The following is a 23117-nucleotide window of genomic DNA, read 5'->3' on the forward strand; positions in this document are numbered from 1 at the left end:
CACGACCGACCGTTCGAACCCAAACTGGATCGACGGTGCTACTGTTGCGCGCACAGACTGATGGCCCGAGGTTCTTAGAAGTGCACCAATCAAACAAGAACATGCACGTCCCAGAGCTCAAGGTCGATGTCCACACACGCTTTTCCTAGCGAACGCGTCTCCCGGCTTTCCAACCTGAGACGTGCCCGATAGTTAGTTCGTCCCGGACAAAGACTAGTATCATTCAAAAACCCGAGCTTTTATAAAACATACTTTTATTAATTTGTCTGTTACACAATGGGCGCCCCTAAGAAAACATTATACCGAAAACAACTTAAATCATACTTGGTTTTGCAAAAAGCACGAAATCTACACCAACAGCCCTAAACTTCTCTGTCCAAATTGGCTACCCACTATGTTCACCTGCAAAGCAAGTAGAGTCGTGAGCAACTAATTGCTTAGTGAGGTTGGTTTCCCACTAACCGCTTAAGCAACCCATGATGTGTGTGTGGTGTGGGTGTCTCAAGTTTTACCCTAAATGAAATCAAAGAGCCCCAAGTGCACAGCTGATCGATTGTAGTACTTAGGGATCGAATCCACATGGAAAGAGGTTCTTTCCTGCAAAAGCCTTCGAAAGAAATCTGAAGTAAGGAAGTCTTGAACCAGGCCGTTTTTGTAGGAGTTTAGGTGGTGTCTTTAAAATGTAAAAATGAATCCTAACGGGAAAATATGAGAATTAAAATGACCTAATAACTAAACTTAATGAAATCGACTAAAAACGGGAAAATGGCTAGACCTAAATACTTGTATGAAAATCGGCTGAATGAGTAAAATACTAGGCTAAAAACTTGAATGAAAACCAGTGTAAAACAATAGAAAAGAGGCGCTGGGTTTTCAGGAAAATTCTCTCCGGGGGATGAAAGATTCAAAACATTGCTAAAGAGTAAATTAAAAGATCCTAGCTAAAAACTTTTAGAATTCGAGTCACGAACGTATGAATACGCCTCTGTCGTGATCATAACAAACTATCTCTCGCAACCCTGACCAGTATGTTTCCACTCTGGCCCTGGAAGAGAAAAAATGCAGTTTGCTTAAGACTCGTCAACATTCACAACTCTCCCATAGGAAGGTTTCCACTCCTATGGTCGATCTGCTCTTCTCAAACTAGATTTGGCCCCGGATGAAAACTTTTGCAACACCAAGGACCTAGATCAGATTGTAGTTCATGACGCTATTCCCATGCATTATAAATAAGTTAGAAAAAGTTCTAGGATTCGACTTCAATAGCTAATGGAATCCTCATCGAACATATATAGCCTCGATCGAAAATCCCTTAAACCCAACAATACAACTACTCAAACATGATTAAAGAAAGCAACAACATTGTATTGAAAAGCTGAGCAGAAATCGATATTGAAGAAGAAATAAAAAAGGGTTCTAGAGATAGATATCTATCTCCTAAAAGCAAAGTATTGAAAAATCTAAAAAGAATTCTAAAACATAAAAAGCATAAAAATTGATGATACGACTTAGGGTTCCTAAACATGTATTTATAGTGTTCAAGACATTTCGGGGCGTCACTTAGGGTTTCTCCAAATGAGGGAATCATTTTGGGCTTGAAAATGAGCTTCGGGGTCGAACAGACCATTCTCTGCGGTCGGGAAGGTCGGGACCATGGTGAAGTGGTTGTTGGTCGTGGGTATGAATGCTTGCCGGCTGCTTTACAAGACATTTTGCTTTTCGCGTAATTTTTGATTGAACCGTTGGATTGCCAAGCTGTAAAGTGTGCTGGAAAGCTGGTAGCTCCATCCTTAAGGTCTCCAAAATTGACCTGGATCAGACGATTTGATTCTAAGCTGAAATCAGTTTTTCTATCCATTTTGTTAACCTTTTTCCTAAGTTTCCTGAAAAGATTCTTGGAACTACAAATACTAGAAAAAAAATAATTAAAACACTTGAAACCAATAAAAACATAGAAAAAGTATTTCAAAACGATTCATAAAAGTGGTCAAAATACGGTGTTATCAACTCACAACCCCAATAATTCACACAGCACACATCACCCAACATCAATAACCAATTCACTAGATGCATGAGAACACATATTTATTATACATGCATACACCAAATATACACCCAAACGCCAAATCTCTCAAATGGCATTGACCAGTCCCACACAAAGAAAAATCTCACATTTTGCACTAATCAGACCCAAGGCACACAAGCTAAAAGTCGCGACTGTCTTCTCTCAAGCATCACTCACCGACCTGGGATTTCACATCATTCTCATATCCGTCTCGCAAGCCCGGATATTTCATTTCATCAACTCAGGGAGGGTCACATGGCATCAAACTCACATCTCTCATACGCACGACACCAGAATATGTGGTAATGCACGTGTCATGGATTCACATCGCAATGTAACACGCAATATACACACATATATATATATATATACTTGCTTTGCAGTCAAACAACAAACAACTCACACTGAGACTCACCTTGGCCTAGCAAGACAATAATGGTTTCTTATGGTTTCGAATAACCTCTTCGTTCACCTACACAAACTTAATTTTTACAGCAATCCGACCAGAACCGAGCCAAACAGAGGTCAGATTTGGATTCATGACAAAAAAACTAGGTTAAACAGGTGATTTCGAACTAAAACGACTTACCTGAATGTTCTTGACTAGCTACCCGACTGTGCCTCGTGCGCTGATTCGCGGTGGTCAATGAGGGTCACGGTCGCCGGACATATTTTAGCAGAGCTTCACTGCTCTTTTCCATACTAAAAACTAAATCCTAAAGCTTCTACTTATAAGGGAAAGATGGAGATTCTAAAAAGATTCCTGAGCAGCTGTGTCGTGCTTGAGTGTGGAGGCGTAAGCAGGTGAAGTAGGACACAAAGCTTCTGTGTCGTGCTTGGCATGTGCTGGCATGTGGACAGCGTGTCTCGACGCGTGCAGAGCGTTTCCCGGCTCGTGCAGAACGTTTTCCGGCACGTGGAAAGCGTTTCCCGGTGCATGCCAAGCGTGTGTCTAAGCTGCTCAAGCAGGCAAGCAGACTAGTGAGTCAAGATGCTTAGTCAAGCTGCTGAGTCATCGAACAGCTTCTCTTGACCAATTCATTTCCGACCTTTGGATCGAACCGAAACGACCCACCGATCCACCCGAGCGACTAAATACTTAACTTTCTTAGGCCAAAAATTAACTTCTATAGCTAAAACTTAAAACTCTTGACCATTAACCTTAGTTGCTTCCTTGTTTTTCTAAGCTTTCTCATTGACCGCGTCCTGATCTCTTGAACGGGTTATTACAATGTCCCTTGCAGCCTCTTCATAGGAAATGTGGTTTAAAAATCCATTAAGAGCTCCCTTTTTTTTGGGGGGGGGGGGGTGGGAGCATAGCTGAATCCATCCAAAGATAGGCTGCCTACGTACTCTTTGCAGGGATCAACTGTTTTGTAGTTCTTGTTTTGTAGTAGCATGCGTTAGATATATTATTCTTCAGGTGCATCACGTTCCACCACTTTTAAATTGTTTCTCCCCAAATGGTTGCCAGCTCATAAACCCTTGAACAAACCACTTTATTGACTCTTTAGGGTCCTTTCCCATTTTTCCCAAAATTTCAAGCTTTTTCTAGAAAAATTTTCCTAAGAACAACTCTCTTTTTTGGAAGCATCTTCAAACGTTTTTATTAAAATACTTGGCCGTTGCTTGGTGATAATTCTGAATCCAGAAAATACTACCAACGGTTGGAATTACACATTCTGTTCCAAAGATAAGGGCAAAAGATGTTTCTCTCGTGGCTCGGTGCAGTTCTGTTCGATGTGACTATAATACTCTTTCTGGCTGGTCAGTCCAGCGTCTTATCTTCACATCGAGGTTTTTCTTTAGTCCGTCCAAGATAATATTGTTTTCTTCTTCAGCTTGTCTGTTGCCTTGTGGATACCTTGCAGTCGACTTGCTTAGACGGATCTTCCATTTTTTGCAAAAAGCTTCGAACGTGGTGGAGATAATCTGAGAGCCATTATCCGTTAAAATTTCGTAGAGAACTCCATGCCCACAACTTATGTTTTTCCACTTGGGCATCCTTGATGCTGGTGTAAGAATTGGCTTTGACCCACTTAGAGAAGTAATCTGTGAGAACTAACAAGAATCTCTTCTGCTTCGATCTATGTTGAGGTCCAACTATATCCATCAACCACCGCATGAAAGGGTGGAGAAAAACATTGTCGCTGAAGGAGAAAAAAGCTACCTACAGAGAAGATGTGAGCAAGAATGAATTCAGTTCAGTTAATACATGATCTCACTCGTGGCAAAAGAAGAAAGCTACTGGTCAAGTTCGAGTGATTAGTTGTTACGGTGATGACAATTGGCTACCCATATTAGTCCTTATTCTAGTTACCTATTTGCTGAATGGTCGAGACTGTTTGGCCGAAGAGACACATCTTTTCCTTAAGCCATAACGGCCCAACCGCTAGTAACCGCCCACGAACTAGCTCACTCGTCACTCAGTTGGATCAGCTTATCTAGCTGGGTTGAGCTGCCTGTCAACTTCTCCAGCTATTAGCTCAGCTACTTCATATTTTTCAGCTAGTTTTCATCAACCATTTCGTCCATAATTCCTGGCTAAGTCATTCGGTTTGTTCTGGGTCTTGAATAGACCTTTCCAATCCTTCATATATAATGCTTGTTCAAGATCATTATCTTGATCTGACCCTAGTCATTTCTTTTCCCCGAACAAATTGGCTCGGTGTAATATTCATGGAACACAGATGTTACAAGCTCGCTCTAATCCGAGCTTCCTTTTTTTTGCTTCACCGGTTTGAAAGTTGGATCAATGTCATGTTACATCGATGCTAATTCCTAATTCCTGTAATATCTTCCTGATGTGGGTGCAATGCGCAACAACAAATTTTACCCTATATAAGCTGTAAGTGCACAAAAAACGCAGTAGTACTTAGGTATCGAATCCATAGGGACTTGTATGTTGAGGATTTCTAAGTGATACTAAAGATGACTCTAAACCTAATCAGATTAAAGAGGTTTTTGTGTCACGAATTTCTAAATAAACTAAGCAGAAAATAGGACTAAAATCAAGTGGTGTAAACAATAGATAAAAAGCATTGGGCATTAGGGATTTTCCTTAGGGATATGTATAACATCGGGAAATTAGGTAAGGATTTTCTATGATTCTGAAACTACAATATACATAAGTATGATTACTGACGGGCTTGCGGGCCTAGGGTTATTTTTCAACAAGCCTGTTGATCCTCCTTAAGTTCTAAATTTATAAAACCCTAGTGTCTGCAAGTGCACAGATGTATGTTGTAGGACTTAGGGCGTCGATCCACATGAAGGATGTCTAATCTGCAAGAAACAAAAAAATGGGAAGTAAACAAACTCATAAACCAATAAAAGATTTGGGGTTTTTGGTTAAGATCCTAAACTAAACCTAATATAGTATTCACAAGAAATGCAATGCAAGATAAATTGTAAAAAGAACATCTAAAGCATATCGACTCAAACTAAAGACTCTTAAACTCATAGGTGGCAATTTAGACTTCTCCGGTTTACTCTAATCGATGTATGATGGCATTTCCAATTAGCTTCCGGGCGATTTATCTTCATCTGTTTCTGAGAATCTGCATTGAACTAAATAGACATATGTATGATTAACCAACTGTCGTCACCTTAATCAATTAATCTCTTAGATCTAGCAATTAACTCTCGGTCTCATGCTAAACTTAAGATCATGTATTGGGCATTGGATTCGTCTGCTCACATATTCTCTATAGGTAGCTGTCGACTCCTATAGCGACTATGTTCTTCTGAAGCTAGGTATGGAGGATCTGATACAGCACTCTCGTGGCTCTGATTGATCCTAGGCTCAGAGAATAGGTCATGAATCTACTCTCATGCTTTACGAATAACTTAGAAGAGATGAGATCCAATATGGCTAAGAACAATAGAAATCCTAATAGCTATATATGCTTGTCGAATCTTCAAACAACTTGACTCTCTGGGACTAATCTACATGATGCAATGAATGATGAAAGACATATAAGAATGCAAAAGAATGAAACAGAAAAGTTAATAAGATAAAAAGGAGGAAGAACAATGGATCTGGGGAAGAATACCCATCTCCATCGCCTAACCCTAGAAAAACAAAGTTTGGTGGCTCAAAATCTCATTACAGGAGCACACACCCGTTTAGGGCTGCTAAACAATGTATTTATAAGTTCTAAGGTCTTCCAGGTCTCATTTAGGGCTTCTCTAAAGAGAAATGGCGAAGTGGGCTTTGATTTTGGGCCTTGTGGCTCGTCCTAAGGTCCACCGGGGGTGAGAGTCTTCCAGGGCAGGTAAAACATGTGTTTCCCGCGGGTGAGAATCTTCCGGGACTGGTGAACTGGGGCAACTTGTTCTCCATGTATCTTTTGATTGCACCGTTGGATCTTTGTGATGTAAAGTGCTATGGAAATCTAGTTGTCTCCTCTTGATTGTCTCCAAATTTGAGTTGGATCGGACGGTGAGAAAGTCTTCATATGAGGCTGAACTTCTGACGGTCTGACTCTGAGCTAAAAATGTGGATTTCTTCCATTTTGCCATCATATTACCTAAGTTTCCTGAAAAGAGCCTTGAAACTACAAATACATGGAAATCATAATAAAATTTCTTTAAAAAAAATAAAACCTTTGAAAAAGCATTTGAAATCAATGGTGAAAAGCGGTCAAAATCAGGTGTTATCAACTCCCCCAGACTTAAGACTTTGTTTGTCCTCAAACAAAACAAGATCTAATCTGGAAAAATATCATTCAACAAAAATGAGAGGGAACTCAAAAATATCAGCAACTATACTTCTAGACCTTAATTATGGACAATGCATCAATCAGATCAAGTCTAGAAAATTCTCACCAAAATACAAACATAATTAGTCCGTTAATTCGTTATGCGAAAATCCACACACTTAGAACTAACTTCCAGTCAACTAGCTCTTAACATTCATTAAAAGTTTCAGTGGTTTTCATCAAAGGATATTAAACAAGGCATTTAAGGTTAGGTATCAAAAAGGCTTTTTAATGGTAAAGTTGATGTGTTTAGGATTACCTTGGAGAGACAGGACATTATACAAAACAGCAAAAGAGGATGGAACTGTAAATCTCCCTACAGTTTCAGTCACACTCTTCTTGCTTCAAGATTTTTGATCTCCTTTCTTCAGGTTCTCTTTATATTTCCTCCAGACTTAGATTTTTGTCCAGGTTGTGAATCCATAACTCCTTAAGTGAATACCTATTGCCTTGGCTCAAGTAATTTCGGCTTCTAAGACTCTTTTAGGCTTCTAGTTTCCTTTCCTTTCTTTCTTTTTCTCTATTTTCGTTTTTTTTTTCTTTTAGAAATGGGAAACTGCCTTTTGACTTGAAGTCTTAGGGAGCACGAAAATTACCTTTAAGAATGAGTTTTCTGGTACACTCCCTTCTGGTCTCTTTCAGTCTTTCTCTTGAGTGACTGAAAACTATGTTGTTCCTCCCTCTCCGGCATTTTTGCACATATCTGTCAATATAAACTTAAGAGAGATGTCCAGCATGAGGTTTGAACATGAAAGTTTGGGTTAAGGGTGTGGTACCAGCTAAAGATGAACTGGCCATCTAGGACAACAAAGAGTGGTAACAATAAGGTAAAGATGTCTTAGATGTATATCATGATGCCTTCTTAAAACCATTGATGAGAAAATTAGATGTCAAGAATAAGTCCAAGTAAAATGAGCTAGTATATCCTATCAGAAAAGATCTTCATGAATAGAAGTCCTCTGGTGGGATTTAGTAGTGTAAGTACTCTAGCTACCGCCTAGTCTAGTACTAAACCTTGAACGAGCTTTTAGCCTGAGTGGAAAATCTTACCAGGCAAACATCAAGCAAGAATGTGGAATTTCGGATTTAGCCAATAGAAAGACTTCCATGCTGCTGCAAACCCATCCTGCTAGCTAGCTTGACTCAAAATACTCTCTAAAACAAATCTAGACTGATCCCCTGCTATAAGAATGGAATCACTCCAACTTATAATCACCCAATGATCAAGAGATTTCAAGCTTGAAGTAGAAGATGACCGAAGGTAGTGATGGAGATGGAGGTTTTGTGATTGCTTCACACAATCAACACACTAAATAGAGAGCTTGTTTCACACAAACTATCTGATCCGTAACTCAAAGGAGATAAGTGAATCACACACTTAACTCAATTGACAAGAACAACACAAAGGCAAAGCTTTGAAGAGAAAACTAGAAGTTTATTAAAATCAATGATAATGGGTGAAATACAATGAAACAAAAGATGAGCTTTTATAGGCTCATTGTACAACGGTTGTAAAGCCTAAAATAATAAAAGAAATCGCAAAAATTGATGTAGAGAGCCGATGAAGACTTAATGAGAAAATCGGGCCAAATATGGAAAGTTGTGTGGCTTGTATCTTGAAAGCTTTGGGAGGTAGGTGCAACTTCTTGGGACAATATGGAGGCTATAGATAACCTCTAACCCGTTGTGCTTCAATGACTCTAAGTATGAATGCATCCAAATAAGGTAAGTGTAGGTGCAAGAGGATTCGCCTAATCCTCTGGGTGCTGGAGCATTTTAGGGCCTTTAGGAAAGCTTCTAGATCATTATTAAGGTCTCCTGATCGCCACATACTATAAGTTTTATCTTGACCAAACTTGTAAGACTCCAAATAAGGAAAGTAGAGAATAACTTCTAAACCAAAATTTTTTTTGGTTTGATTCCAACTCGAAGTGGGCCTCTGATGAGTTGTGATTCTAGAACAAGTCGGTTCTTGGCCTAATTCATTGTTGTCCGGTCTGAATCCCCCTTGAATTGCATATATGTCTTCGGGTAAGGCAAATAGAGAAACTCCTAAACCAACTCGAACCAGGGTTGATTTCTCTTGATAAAAATCTTCAAAATAGTTGTTTTGTTGGTGAATACCAAGTCTGATGTGATTGGATTGGACAATTCTCCTTGGGGAAGCTTCCATGGCTCGGTTAAGCCTACGGGTGGAGATTTGTGAACTGTCTCCAAATCTGGTCGTGCCAATTGGGTTCTTGCTCGATCATTCTTCTTAGACCATGTTATTGGATGATGAATCTTCACTCCCACGTGATTTGGTTGAGCAGAACTTGATTTGGTCTCCTTTGCCTCCTCGGTAGCCTTGGTTCCTTGCTCTCCTCTCCATGTCTTTTGATTCCTTGCTCCCTGGCTGATGATGACTTGATGTCCTCATCATACTCTCTCTCTTCGAAAAGTTTTATCCTCAAACTGATCTTCCTGTACCAAGAGAAAGCAAGTTAGGTTTCATTCGTCTTTGAGAGTTTACATAGTTACCTTGCTTTTGAATTCTTGGAGGTCCTCCGGATGGGTCTGGTGGTTCTCCTTTATCAGAATGGGATATTTGACTCTCTGTTCCTGGTTCTGTAACAGAGCTGCACCCTCCATGATGAAATCTCCTATTTCTTTTTTTCTTCATTATGTTCTCCTTGAATCGTGGCTTGTTGAGGTGAATTCGGTTGCTCTTCCTTGATCAGTATATTGTCATTCACACGTTCAGCTTCCTTTGTTGAGGCTTTAAACAGAACTAGTCCGAAAATTCATTGGTTTTGTTGTTGATCCAATAACAAGTTCTTCATGATGAGGGTATCTCCTTTACCTGTGCATCGCTCCAATTTACCTAAACCTTTTTTTACACTTAAGGACAAGAACAAGTGCATTATACTTGAATTTGGATTTTTCAAAACAGACTATGAAAGATTAGACTTAACTTGATGATATCCGCAATTTGAGCAAAGTTTGGTGTTGACTCTATGAGGCAAGGACAAGTGTGATATCACAGTCAAGGATTTATAATGAGCATATTGAATCTGATCTGCACTTACCTTGGGATAAAATCTGTGTTGAACAAGATTTTGATATTTACTTGCTTGTCAGATATAATATTTGATTGTGCAAGCTTTTATCCACGTCTAGGACCTCCTTTGGAGTCAGTTCATCATCTGCTAGGCATTGGACGGACTCCTTGAATAGCTCAAGAGCAGCTCGCTCATTATCCTCTTCTCGGCACAGTTGTTACGTTGATACTTCCAAGTGTTTGGCTTCATTACCTAGACCTTTTTCAAAATCTTTTGGACAAGGCAACCGCATTATCACAGCCTTAGAATCATTAAAAACATATTGAGTCAAAGGATTACTAACCTTGTTAAGCTCCATAGGCAACACATCCTTTTGTTTATGCCTTTGATCTTTGGTCATGATGCTCACTTGTGGCTTTTTACCTCTGTCCACGTAGTCCTCTTTGGGTCCTAGACCTGTATAAAATCCCTTTGGCAAAGACAAGTGTGTGACACAAGAATTGGAAACTAGAAAATCTGGTTTAACGTCTTCACTATTTTCAGCTTTTGATTCTAAAGGTGAGGGTTTTATTACTTTTTTAGCTGGACATGTTGCAGCATAATGTCCTCTGTTTTGACACCTATAACAAATCATATTTAGTGAGCCTAAGGTGTTAGACGACTTACATTGCACTTGTGTGCCTTGTGATTCACATAATGGTGTGGGATTTGGGATTTTGTTTTTGTTGAAACTCCTTTGCTTGAACCGTTTGCTCAGCCTCTTCTTGATTCTTCCACATGTTTTGAACTAGATTTCTTTGCTTAAAGACGTGCTGGTTCTCAAGGACAGGCTGCGGTTTTGGTGATGAAATCCCACTTTTCTGATTTGTTTGGAACATAAGTATCTTGGGAATGTGGCTGCAGTTTTTGAACTTCTTTAAGATAAAATCTCTGTACATTCGCTTCTTGAGATCACCCCAAGTGAGGACAGGATTACGGTAGCAACTGTGAGCTTCTTCACGTATCCACCAGGTATGAGCTTCTCCAACAAGTGTGTCTATGGCTTAAGATAGCCTCTTATATTTTGGAATGTTGTTGAACTGAAACAAATACTCCATGTTCTTCTCCCATAGTAAGCTTCTGGTCCTTGCTCATGATCTGAAAACATGAGGATTAGTGAATCAAAATGATCATGTCTATTACCTTGATTCCATGGCTTGGTGATGGTTAAATGTGTGTGTGTATGTTCTGGTTTCTCTTCTCCACGGTTTAGTGCATCACCAAAGTTGGATTCTGAATCTTCCTCACAACTAATTGTTAGCTTCAGCCTCTTCGCTCCATGATTCATCTTTGTGGATGTCATCTTCTTCCTTACACACCTATGCACTTCCTTCATTAGACTCTGGATACTTTTGCTCCATGAAAGTACACTTGAATTCATCTTTATAACTGATTTGGGGGTCAGTTTCTTCACACCAAGGCTTGTAGTAAGGCTCCACAAACTGGTTCTGTTCCTCTTCATCTCGTCTTAGTTCATCTTCATAACTGAGCTCTGGCACAACTTCTTCATACTCTGAATCCCTTTCGTGAGAATCATCTTCACCTTCGGATTTTTCTTGGACAGATTTATTCTCATAATCTGAGTCAGAATAAGAGGTGCTCCATGTATTGTCGGGTGGCTTCGGATCAATCTTCTCTGACTGAGAATTATCTATAGTTATCCTCAAAATCAGACCACGCTTCCTCTTCTTCTTCTCCTTGATACCATGAATTTTGGTCTGAAGCTTCTCCTTGGTTCCACTCGCCTTCAGAGGAGCATCCATAGGAGTCTTCTTCTCTTGAATCATACTCCATTGCCCTTATCGTTTTACCTTGCAAACAAGACAAATAGAAGACTTCAGAATCGATTTCAAACTGTTAGGGAAAAAAGCAATATGCAATATGAAGAGCAAATTTCACAAAAAGAAAAGAATTAATTAAGACAAATTTAAATGGTAATATATATATATATATATTTACTTAACAAACTAGAAACTCTCAAATTCAAAAAGAAATTTAGGTTTTTAAAGAAAAAATATATATATATATATATATATTTCAATGAAAATTGCAAAACAAAATGGAAAAAATAAAGAAATTAAGGAACAATAATTTTTTTTATGGATTTTCTTTTTACCTAGCACGAAATTAAATCCAAAAGTAATTTTTCTTTTTCGTTTTAATTTATGAATGAAACAAATAACTAAAAATCAAAGGTATATGCAAGAAACAAAATTTTCATATGGATTTTTTATTTATTTATATGAATGGAAACAAATAAATCAAAAAAAAAAAGACAAAGGTTGGATTGAAACAACCTGGGATAGGAGCTTTTAGCTCTGATACTAAATGATATAAGATTGGAACCATTCCAACTTATGATCACCCAATGATCAAAAAATTTCAAGCTTGAAGTGGAAGATTGATATGTTCATAAAATGTATCATTTAGCTTACATAATTCATTCCAAATCATGTCTTATTTTATGTATTTTAGGTCTTTAAGCATTGTTTTAGGACTTAAGATTTTGCATTAGGTCCAAGTGAGTCTTTGCATGGTTTGGAGTTTTAACCAGGTACTTTGGAGGATATTTGGAATGGAGAGATGTGACCAGGTGAAGGAATGGAGTTTAGAGAACCAGAAATGGTAGAAATGGAGTTTTGGAGTTCATTGGCTAAGCCATGTACCGCAGAAAGCAGATCATCGGCCAAAAACGCTTATCGGGTGGAATTTTCTCGGCCAAATGCTGTATCGGATCGAGAGACTATCGGCTAAAACTTTATGCCGAGACAGTTGGGTTCTATCGGCTAGAAAGCTGACCGCAGCAACAGTTCATCGGCCATAACCCGTGCATCAGTACATGAGCCCTGGGCTAAAATCCCCAGCCTCCAATACGTGCCCAAAGATCCACTCGTCCGGGGAGCCTTTCCATCCTATTCAGCTTCCGCAGTCTTCAAAAAAAAGATGGATAGAATTGAGTCATGGTTCCAGTACAGTTGGAATTAGTGAATTCGGAGCAGTGAGCTGAGAGTTATACCTGTCTTGCTTCCATTCTAGACCGACCTGATGTGCTTAAAAGATTGCATGGGATGACGCTCTTCCTGATCGATTCAGTTTTCAGGCGCCTTCATCAAGATTCAAGAGCTTTAAGTTTTCTTTCCAAAACGCTTGAGATCACACGATTTGGAGCTCTGAGCTGGGAGATAACGTAAACGGAGAAGACACAGGTTTAAAAGCCTTTTTGGATCATTCCGGTGCACTCCAAAGATTGGCCGTCCGGGAGACCTTCCTTTCCCCAGATGCAATCATGGTCTTCACCAATGTTGGAGCAGAGTGAGCTATCTTTCTACTGGAGTTAGAAAATTAGTATTCTCAGTGCTGAGAAGAAAGTTATAATGGTTTAACTGCGGAGAGGTCTCTGACACCGAGATGAACACTGGAAAGATTGACATCGGTGTTGGACATACTTTGAGGATTTTGTTACATTGAACCTGACAACAAGGTCCACACCAAGATGATGCACCCCGGTGTTATTTGAGCATTGCACCAATCCCTTTCATGTCCACACCGGCCATCAACATCAGAGAATCACACCTCAGTGTATTTTCTATCGTTTCAACCCGTTCTGCCACACCAACCTCTACATCGGCCATATTGACCTCAATGCTATCTCATACGTTCCAGCACCTTTACAACACCGGACACAGCATCGGCCAAAGCCTGCCCGGTGTAATTTCCATTGTTTCATCATTTTCTCAGCATCAACCTCAACACCGGCTATACTTAGCCCGGTGTAATCTCCATCGTCCTGACTTTCTCCACAGCACCAAGATCAACACCGGTCACATGCATCCCGGTGTCAGCACACACGCCCAAGACAAGCTTCAGGACATCAAAACATCGGCCCGAACATCGGACAGATGCATCTCGGTGTAAAGGTGTCAGCGTTTTTAGGAGTTTTTTTCCGGGTCAACACCCAGTTTATTCCAGGTTGACCCAGAAATTAGGTAACTAGTATAAATACTTTTTAGGGTTTTACCCTTTGGGTTATGTCATATTCCCTAAAGCTTTTTGGCTCTTTTGTGCTAAGAACTCCTTGAAGAGAGATATCTCCATTTTTCTTCTTAAATCAAAAGAGATTTAGAGCTTTAATCATCTTTTCTCCATCATCTATCCATCTTCTATCAATTCTCATGAACTAATCATGCTTATCTACCCATCCTGCAAAGGAGCAAGGGAGATAATCATGATTAGTGAGTAGTCATCTCATTAGAGTTCTAGATATGTAGGCTAAGGTGCTTATGGGTTTAATTAAATTAGCTTAGGACCAGATTCATGCATCTTTGTTCTTGTTAAGCTGTTTTTAAGGCTAGAGCCCTGATATTCACTTGGGTCTAGATCATAGGCATTTCATGCACCAAAAATGTTTGATGAAATGCTTGAACAAGCTAATTCAAGAGTTTATTGTTTGATTCACATGGGAATGTTGTTTTGAGCATATATGGTATATCAGGTTTGGTTTCTAATGCATCTCTTTCATTTGTTTCTTTAATGATGATTAGGTATAAACAATGTTTTTTGAGATTATGTTTTGATGCTTGAGAAAGATTAAAACATGTGTTGAATCCTGAGCTGCTTAGATCTTTAATTATCATTGTCATTAGCTACTTAGTTAGATCCTGAAAGCACCCTAGCCAACTATCATATTTAGAGCTCTATACTTAATCATAACATATTCATCATCATCGTTTAGTTTTCTTTGCTTGTTTAGTTTGCATTTTAATCTTGGTTAGGTCTTGTTTCATCTTTCTTGTTTACCTTTGTTACTTGTTTGAAACCAAAAACTGTCTACTTGCTTGAATTAAGTATAATCTCACATGAACTAGTGTCTAATCACATCCATTATGGATTGATACCTTCTATACTGCACTGATAGAGGGATTGATAACCCAAAGAGCCTTGAAAACTCTTACTTATCAATTGGCGCCGTTGCCATTTGGGTGATTAGTTTAGCATTAGTTACTGAATTTAACTTGAGATCAAGTTTTCTTTTGTTTTACTGATAAGACTCTCTAGTTCTGGCTTTGAGGTTTCAGGTTTATGTCACATACACAGAGAACAGAAGCAGGAGTTGTGAAGCAGCTGAACCCTTTATTGACAACATCCACTTGCTGGATAGAAGAGGCAGAAGAGAAAGGGAAAGAGCTGCTCATCAAGAAGGAGAAGATCATCTTCAGCAGTTGGGTATGGAACAGCATGTTGAACAAGCTGAGCACCAGGCTCAAGTAAATCAAGCCCAAGCTGAGAGGAATGAACAGCAAGCATTTGTTAACCAGAACATGGCACACAGGAATGAACGCCAAGCCCAAGTGAATCAGCAACAAGCGGCTAGGAATGAGGAGCAAGCTCATAACCATCAACAGCCACAACATTCAAGGCGTCAAAAGCCATCTCCAGTGTTTATGGAAGAGAATGACCGAGCCAATGCACACCAATACAGGACAGGCATTCAGGCTCCTCCAGTCCAAAACAATAACTTTGAGGTTAACGCATCATTGCTTAACGTGGTTCAGAACTCAAAGTTCCATGGCCTACCTATGAGGATCCATTAGAGCACTTGGATCAGTTTGATAGGGTATGTTATCTCACCAAGATCAATGGAGTTTCAGTAAACAGCTTCAAGCTAAGGTTTTTCTCTTTCAGCATGGGAGATAAAGCTCATCAGTGAGAGAAGAAATTACCAAGGGGATCAATTCAAACTTGGGAGCAGTCTAAACTAGCCTTCTTATCTAAGTTTTTCTCCACCTCAAGGACAGCCAAGCTGAGGAACGAAATCTCAAGCTTTACCCAGCACAACAATGAAAGCTTTGGGGAAGCATAGGAAGTTTAGAAGCTACACAAACCAATGTCCCCATCATGGTTTTTCTGAGGCTTCACTCTTGAGTACCTTGTATAGAGGAGCCCTTCCAAAGATAAGAAATCAGTTGGACACAACTTCTAATGGGAACTTTTTGGATAAAGATATAAATGCTGCTATGGAGCTGGTAGAAAATCTAGCCATGAGTAATGATACTTATGGGCTGGATTTTGATAGAGAAAACAGAAATGAGGGCTCAAGTAAAGAACAAAGAATGGAGAAAGACATTAGGGAGCTGCAGAGTAAACTTAATAAAGTCTTAGTGGCTACTCAGAAGCCACTACACTTTGTGGGGTAATTTGATTATCAGTCTCCAAGCTTTGACAATGTCAATGAAGAAGGTCTTACACAATAGGAGTTAAACTATATTGGGAATCAGAACAGGTTTCAAAGGAACTTCAATCACCAACCAGAACCTGTCCTATAGAAGCACCAATGTAGCAAACCCTCAAGATCAAGTCTACCCTCCTCAACAAGATCAAAGAGTTTTGTTCCCAAAAACCAACTCTAAGGGATTTATCGGCCTAAGCAGCAGTTTGTACAGCAGCCACAAGGGTATGGTCAGCAGCAGCCGCAGATTCAGGATAATAGCTTCAACAGCAAGCCGCAGCATCACAAGTATCCACCAGGGTTTGGACAACAGCAGCTGAGTCAGCCACAGCCGGTTCAGCAACAGCGGATGGGTTCTGATTTGTGTGGAGTGTTACAGCAGCTTCTACAAGGTCAACAAAGGGTTGAAAGTAATTTCTCTGATTTGGGTTCTAAGTATGAAGTTATGCAACAAGAGATCAAGGAGTTAAGGAAGAATCAAGCCTCTTCCTTAAGACAACAAGGCACTTTACCTGGTAAACCTGAGCCTCACCCAAAAGAGTATTGCAATGCCATCACTCTTAGAAGTGGAAAAGAGTTACCAGATAGAGAACCTAAGCTAGTGCTCACTGAGGACAATGAGCAAGTTGGTGGGAAGCAGCTCAAAGGAGTGAGCAAGATGAGGAGGTTGTCAAGAGTGACATAGGCAAAGAGGTGGAACAAGAGATGGTGCCTGAGAAACCCTATGTTCCACCACCACCATACCAACCTATACTTCCATTTCCAGGGAGGTTTAAGAAGCAGATATTGGAGAAGGCAAGAGCTGTTTTTGAGAAGCAACTAAAGGAGACAAACTGTACAGTTCCTATCATTGAAGCTTTCCTTATGATCCCTCAACTCTGGAAGTTTTTAAAAGATGCAATCATGAATATATCAAAGGAGCTTCAAGGTATGGTTGTCTTACGCCATAAGGTTAGTGCCATCATCCAAAGAAAGTCTATTCCTAGAAAACTTTCAGACCTAGGAAGTTTCACTTTACCATGTTCCATTGGTCATCTAATGTTTGATGGATGTCTTTGTGATTTCATAGTGCTGAAGATGGATGAGGAACCAGTTGATCCAATCATTCTAGGAAGACCTTTTCTGGCCACAGCTGGTGCCATTATAGATGTTAGGGATTGTATGATTGAGCTAAATATTGGACAAGAGGTTTTGAAGTTTGACATCAAAGAAATGATGAGGAAGCCAACAATTAGTGGACAGGTCTTCTACATGGACATTATGGAGAAGCTTTCTGATGAGCTTTTGGAGGAGTTGAACCTTGAGGACCCTCTCCAAATAGCTTTAACAAAGGAACATGGTGAGTATGGTTATCTAGAATATGAGACCTTGGGGTTTATGAAGCTTCTGGATTCACACAAGCCAGAGGGAAGCAGTGTTTCTTTCATGGAGTTAAGCTACAAGGGTCTAGAAGAAGGTCTTGGGAGTTCAAAAACGCCAGTGTCAAGAGATTGTCAACACCGGGGTGCGTCATCTTGATGTGGAAGTGTAGATGATCACCTAAGGAAGGAAGAGCTAACACCGAGGAGCACATCGGCCATTTCTTACCCGGGGTCAGCTGTTTCTACAGCCACAGGTCCGAATGAGATTTGCACAAAGCTCAGCACCGGCAAGAAGAACCTTGATGTTGGACATTTGCACCAGGAGAGAATTACACCGATATCAACATCGGAAAAAACTTACCCGGTTTACATGCTTGAAGATCAAAGGAGCCTAGACTTTTTTTAACACCGAGCAGCATCTTCCAGGTGCACAACTCAGTATAGAATTGGCAGAAGGATCAGTACCGGGCGGGACATCGGCTGTTTCAAGCCCAGTGTTGGATGTTTTTTGTGAAACAAGAGGAAAAGAACTAGCACTGGGGTGCATCACCTCAATGTGGAACCCGGTGTAGGTTCAAAAGACAAAGAAAAAGTGGGTCTTCAAATAGAAATAGGGCCTGAAAAAAGGCTAGAAGGCAACAGCACTGGACCAGAAGCTGATCAAAGGAACTTCATGGAGGATTGGGATGAGACCAAAGCACCCCCTGTTGAGCTCAAACCTATACCAACAGGGCTCAGATATACATTTCTTGGCTCTAACTCATCTTACCCTATGATCATAAATGATAGCTTGCTAGCTCATGAAGAGAATGCCTTGTTTAATGAACTAAGGAAGTTTAGGAGAGCTATAGGCTATTCTTTAGCTGATATTAGAGGAATCTCTCCTAGTGTACGCACCCACAGAATACACCTAGAAGACCAGTATATGTCCTCTATTGAGAACCAAAGGAGACTTAACCCCAAGCTGAAAGAGGTGGTTAAGAAGGAGATACTCAAACTGCTTGAGGCAGGGATTATTTACCAAATCTCTGACTCAAGATGAGTTTCTCCTGTCCATGTGGTGCTTAAAATGGGTGGTATTACCATGGTAAAAAACAATAGGGATGAGCTAATACCTACTAGGATTGTTACAGGTCATCGCATGTGCATAGACAATAAAAAGTTAAATGCAGCTTCAAGAAAACACCATTTTCCCTTACCATTCATTGATCAAATGTTAGAAAGGTTAGCTAATCATCCCTACTATTGTTTTCTTGACGGATACTTTGGGTTCTTTCAGATTCCCATAGACCCAAGAGACCAAGATAAAACAACATTTACCTGTCCATATGGCACCTATGCGTATAGGAGAATGCCTTATGGTTCTATAGCAAAATCTTTAATGTTTTTTTTTTTGTTAATATTTGATTAGAAAATCTATAGTATGTCAAAAATATGACCTATGATTGATATATTCATAAAATGACTCATTTAGTATGAATTTTTAGTCCCAATTCATAGTCCCATGTGTGCATTTTGGTTAGATATCTGAGCACTTAGGCATTATTTTAGGATTTAGGAGTTTGCATTAGGTCCAAGTGAATTTTGCATGTTTGGAGTGTCAAATAGGTACTTTGGAAGTCATTTGGAGGGGAAAAGGTGAAACCAGGTGAAGAAATGGTGAAAGAAGAAGAAAAAATGATGAAAATGGGGTTTTGGAGCTTATCGGCTATTTTGCTTACTGCGGGAAGGTTTTTTAGCTTCTCTCGGCTTAAATCATGTACCAGATCGAGCAGCGTCGGCAAAAACTTTCTGCCGCTGGAAATAAGTTTTATCAGCTAAAATCTTGTACAACGGTACGTGAGCCGGCCAAAACGTGTACTGCAATACATGTCTCTCGACTAAAAGTTCTTAGTCGCCGATATGCCTCAAAGATGTTGTTACCGGAAAGCATTTCGGTCCTCTCCAGTCTCCGGTGTCTTCATGAAAGTTTGAGAGCATTGAATCTAGTTTCCAGAACATTTAGAGTCAGGAGATTTGGAGCTGTGAGCTGGGAGATAATGCAAGCAGAAGAAGCACACGTCTAGGAGCCAATCCGGACCAATGCAATGCACCTTAAAGATCGGCTAAGCGGAAAGCCTTGCCGAGCTCAGATGGAGTTGGGTTCTTAACCAAAGTTTGCGCTGGTTGAGTCATATCCTGTGGACTTGGTCTTGGTTCATTTGGATTACTGAGTTGAGAGTTACTGAGAATAGAAGACAAGCGTATCATTCCAGGTTCAAAAGAGCTTGCTAGATACAAAGTGTTTTCTTGTGCCTCGGTGTAACCCCTCGGTATATCTTGACACTGAGGCACATTTCCGAAACTTTTGGCCATTCCCTTGGTCCGACACCTTGGTCACACAACACCGAGGCATGTTTTTTTCAGAATACTAGTCTCCAAACGACTAAGTATAAGGCTGAGAGCATCTATGGGGTTTGATCTTGAATTTTCCTAAGTGTTACAGCTGGCCTCGGCATAACCCCTCAGCATACACTCCCCCAAGGCCCTCCTTAACATGACCCCTCGGCCTCGATAAGCCGAGGTGCATTTGCAAAAGTTTTTGCCAAAGCCTTACCATGACCCCTCGGCCTATTCCACACCGAGGCATGTCTTGCGAATGAAATGCACAAGCCCTCGGCCTAACCTCTCGGCATGCATGACCCCAAGGTCCTTTGTCATGACAACCCAGCTCACAAACAGCTTGCTCCACGGATTCAAATGCCTTAGCCAAATCAAAGCCAAAGTTCATCATGTTCTTGAAAAGTTCATCAAGCTTCAACCCAGATTTGTGACCCGTCAGTGTGTTGCATCGGTATGGGTGTTCTTCAAGACACCGAAGTCTAACTCCAGCAACCCAACAACACCGGTTCAGTACCCGATTTGTCCCGGTTGACCCGGTTCGGTTCACTTTCTATAAATACTTTCTTGGGTAAAAACCCTAGATATCTTTAGTTCCCCTTATATTCCTTTGCCTCTTTTGTGAAAAAATTTGTTCTTTGTTAAGAGATACCTCGTTTTCAATCATTCACAGCTGTTTCTTATCATTTCATCTTCTTATCTTTACTTCTAATCATGTTTAACATCATCTCTTGCAAAAGATTAGGTGTGTTAAGCATAGTTAGTGAGTAGTCTTCTTTTAAGCTTCTAAGTGTGTAGATTAGGGTGCTTAGATGTTTTGGTTCTAGATTCTCATTTCCTTTCTCTTAGGTAGCTGCTCCTAATGCAAGATCTTTGATAATCACTCTGGTCTAGATCTTAGGTATTTCTCCACACAAAAGTTGTTTTATGAAATGTCTGAATGAACTAACTATTTATGTTTATGCATTAATGCCATGGGAATGTTTGTTATATGCATAAATGACATTTTAGAACTGTTAATCAATGCTTACTGATTCATATTTCACTAATGGGAATTAGGTTTGAAAGTGGATTAGTATAGCAATTAATACCTTGGGATAGGATTAGTCTAGCTTTGAGTTCTAAGTTAATTGGATTTAGAGATCATGTGATTGCTTGCTATGTCTTTCTATATAAGGTTCAGTCTATCTTAGCTCTTATTCTGATGCAAAGAGGCTGTCTGGTCATATTAGACTTGGAACCTTATGCTTGTTTATTTCTTTTTCACTAATGGAAATTTGTCTTGATTAGGTAGTTATCAAAGGGATTTCTGTCATGGGAATGAATTAATCTGCTTTGGAAGTCTAGAGTAAAGAGTAGCAAGTGTTGTATTGTTTGCTTAGCATCATAGATTAACAATGATCACAACTAGAGGTTTAGCTTTGTCATTATTTGAATTTGAATCTTTGCTTTGTTTCACTTGTTTGCTTTTTTCTTAGTAATTGCTAGTGTCTTGTTTCGTTATATGCTTTTAGATAATCTTGGTTACCAAAACATCTGCTTATTAGACTTGGATTAAGATAGATCGTCATAGTCCTGGTGTCTAAAATCTCTCCATTTGGATTGATCCTCAAGTGATACAATACAAGAGGTTAATTGACCTTAGTAGGCTAAAATCCTGTTATCAGTTTGGTGCCGTTGCCAATTGGAGAGTTTATTCTAATATTAGGACTTTGGATCTTCTTGAGATAAAGTCATTTTTATTTTGTTTTACTGATCTCCTTGCAAGTTTTGTCTTTCTTGTAGGTGCATGGAAACCAGAAGCCAAGCAAGAAGAGAAAAAGAAAGAGCTGTGCACATTGAGAGAATGGGTATGGATCAAATGATCATGATGGTCATGGAAACCACCAGGATCAGCTAGAGCCTCCACCACCACGTACAAGAACAGTTGTAGGAGCTGGTGATGAGGCCAATGCACAGGGTCAGAGACATGGGATTCAAGCTCCAACTCTTGAAAACGATTTTGAGATCAAGTCTGGCTTGATCAATATGGTGCAATCAAACAGATTCCATGGCTTAGCATTAGAAGACCCATTGATCACATTGACAACCTTGACACAGTTTGTTATATAACTAAGATGAATGGAGTGAGTGAGGACAGCTTCAAGTTGAGGCTATTTTATTTTTCTCTAGGAGACAAAGCTCATCAATGGGAAAAGTCTCTACCTCAAGGATCAGTCACAACATGGGAGCAATGAAAAAGTGCATTTCTAACCAAGTCTTTCTCTTCATCAAGAACAGCAAGGTTAAGAAAGGAGATCTCAAGTTTCATCCAGAAGAACCATGAATCCTTTTGTGAGGCTTGTGAAAGATTTAGAGGGTATACCATGCAATGCCCTCACCATGGATTTTCAGATTCAAAACTTCTATGTACCTTATACTGAAGTACTTTACCAAAGGTCATACTCCTCTTGGATACAGCTTTAAATGGTAATTTCATGGCCAGAGAGGTACTGAAGAAATGACCCTTGAGGAGAATCTAGCCCAGAGTGATGAGCTTTATGGGTCAGACTTTGATAGAAATTCAAGAAGAGATGTGAGTGCTGAAGAGGAAAAGACAAGGAAAGACATGAAGTCTCTCATTGAGAAGTTAGACAAACTTCTCTTAGCTTCTGATCAGTCAGTCAACCTTGTCAGAGATGTGAATCATGTGTTTCAGGAAAATTTTCAAGGGGAAGACACCACAGGTGAGGTGAACTTTGTAGGTGGCCAACAAAATTACCAAAAGGGTTTTAACTACTACAAGAATCACCCCACCTAAACTCTTACCCTCAAAACATTAACAAACAAGGCTTTGTCCCTCCCCAACAACAAAGTCTCCAACAGAACTCAGGAAATCAGGATCAAGAAATGAAGAACCTGCTCCAGCAAATCCTCCAAGGTCAAGCAAGTGGTGCCATCGAATTCAGCAAGAAAATGGTAGAGATCTAGAACAAGGTGGATTGCTCTTATTCTGATCTTATTACTCAGTTGCAACATTGCTCTAGAGAACAACAAGGGCCACTCTACTTCTCCAGCTCAAGGATCTTTACCAGGAAAATCAGTTGCAAATCCAAGAGAATACTGCAATGCAATCCTCTCAAATCATGAGAATCATGTTGCTGTCCAAGAAATTGAAAATCTTTTGCATGGAAATGAATCCAGTGCAAAACGCCTAACAAAAGATGACAAGGACGCCATCATAGAGGAGTTTGAGTTTCTGTT

General features: G+C 39.9%; 2 non-coding genes across 2 annotated transcripts; both read right to left on the reverse strand.

The window, feature by feature from the left end:
- Positions 1–15705: 15705 nt before the first annotated feature.
- Positions 15706–15810, reverse strand: LOC112082475. The gene has a single exon (XR_002897149.1). It is a non-coding gene; the product is annotated as a small nucleolar RNA R71 (small nucleolar RNA).
- Positions 15811–22156: 6346 nt separating this feature from the next.
- Positions 22157–22263, reverse strand: LOC112082635. The gene has a single exon (XR_002897301.1). It is a non-coding gene; the product is annotated as a small nucleolar RNA R71 (small nucleolar RNA).
- Positions 22264–23117: the final 854 nt, after the last annotated feature.

Source organism: Eutrema salsugineum, unplaced genomic scaffold (assembly GCF_000478725.1).
Source record: "Eutrema salsugineum unplaced genomic scaffold, Eutsalg1_0 scaffold_1, whole genome shotgun sequence".
NCBI lineage: Eukaryota > Viridiplantae > Streptophyta > Magnoliopsida > Brassicales > Brassicaceae > Eutrema > Eutrema salsugineum.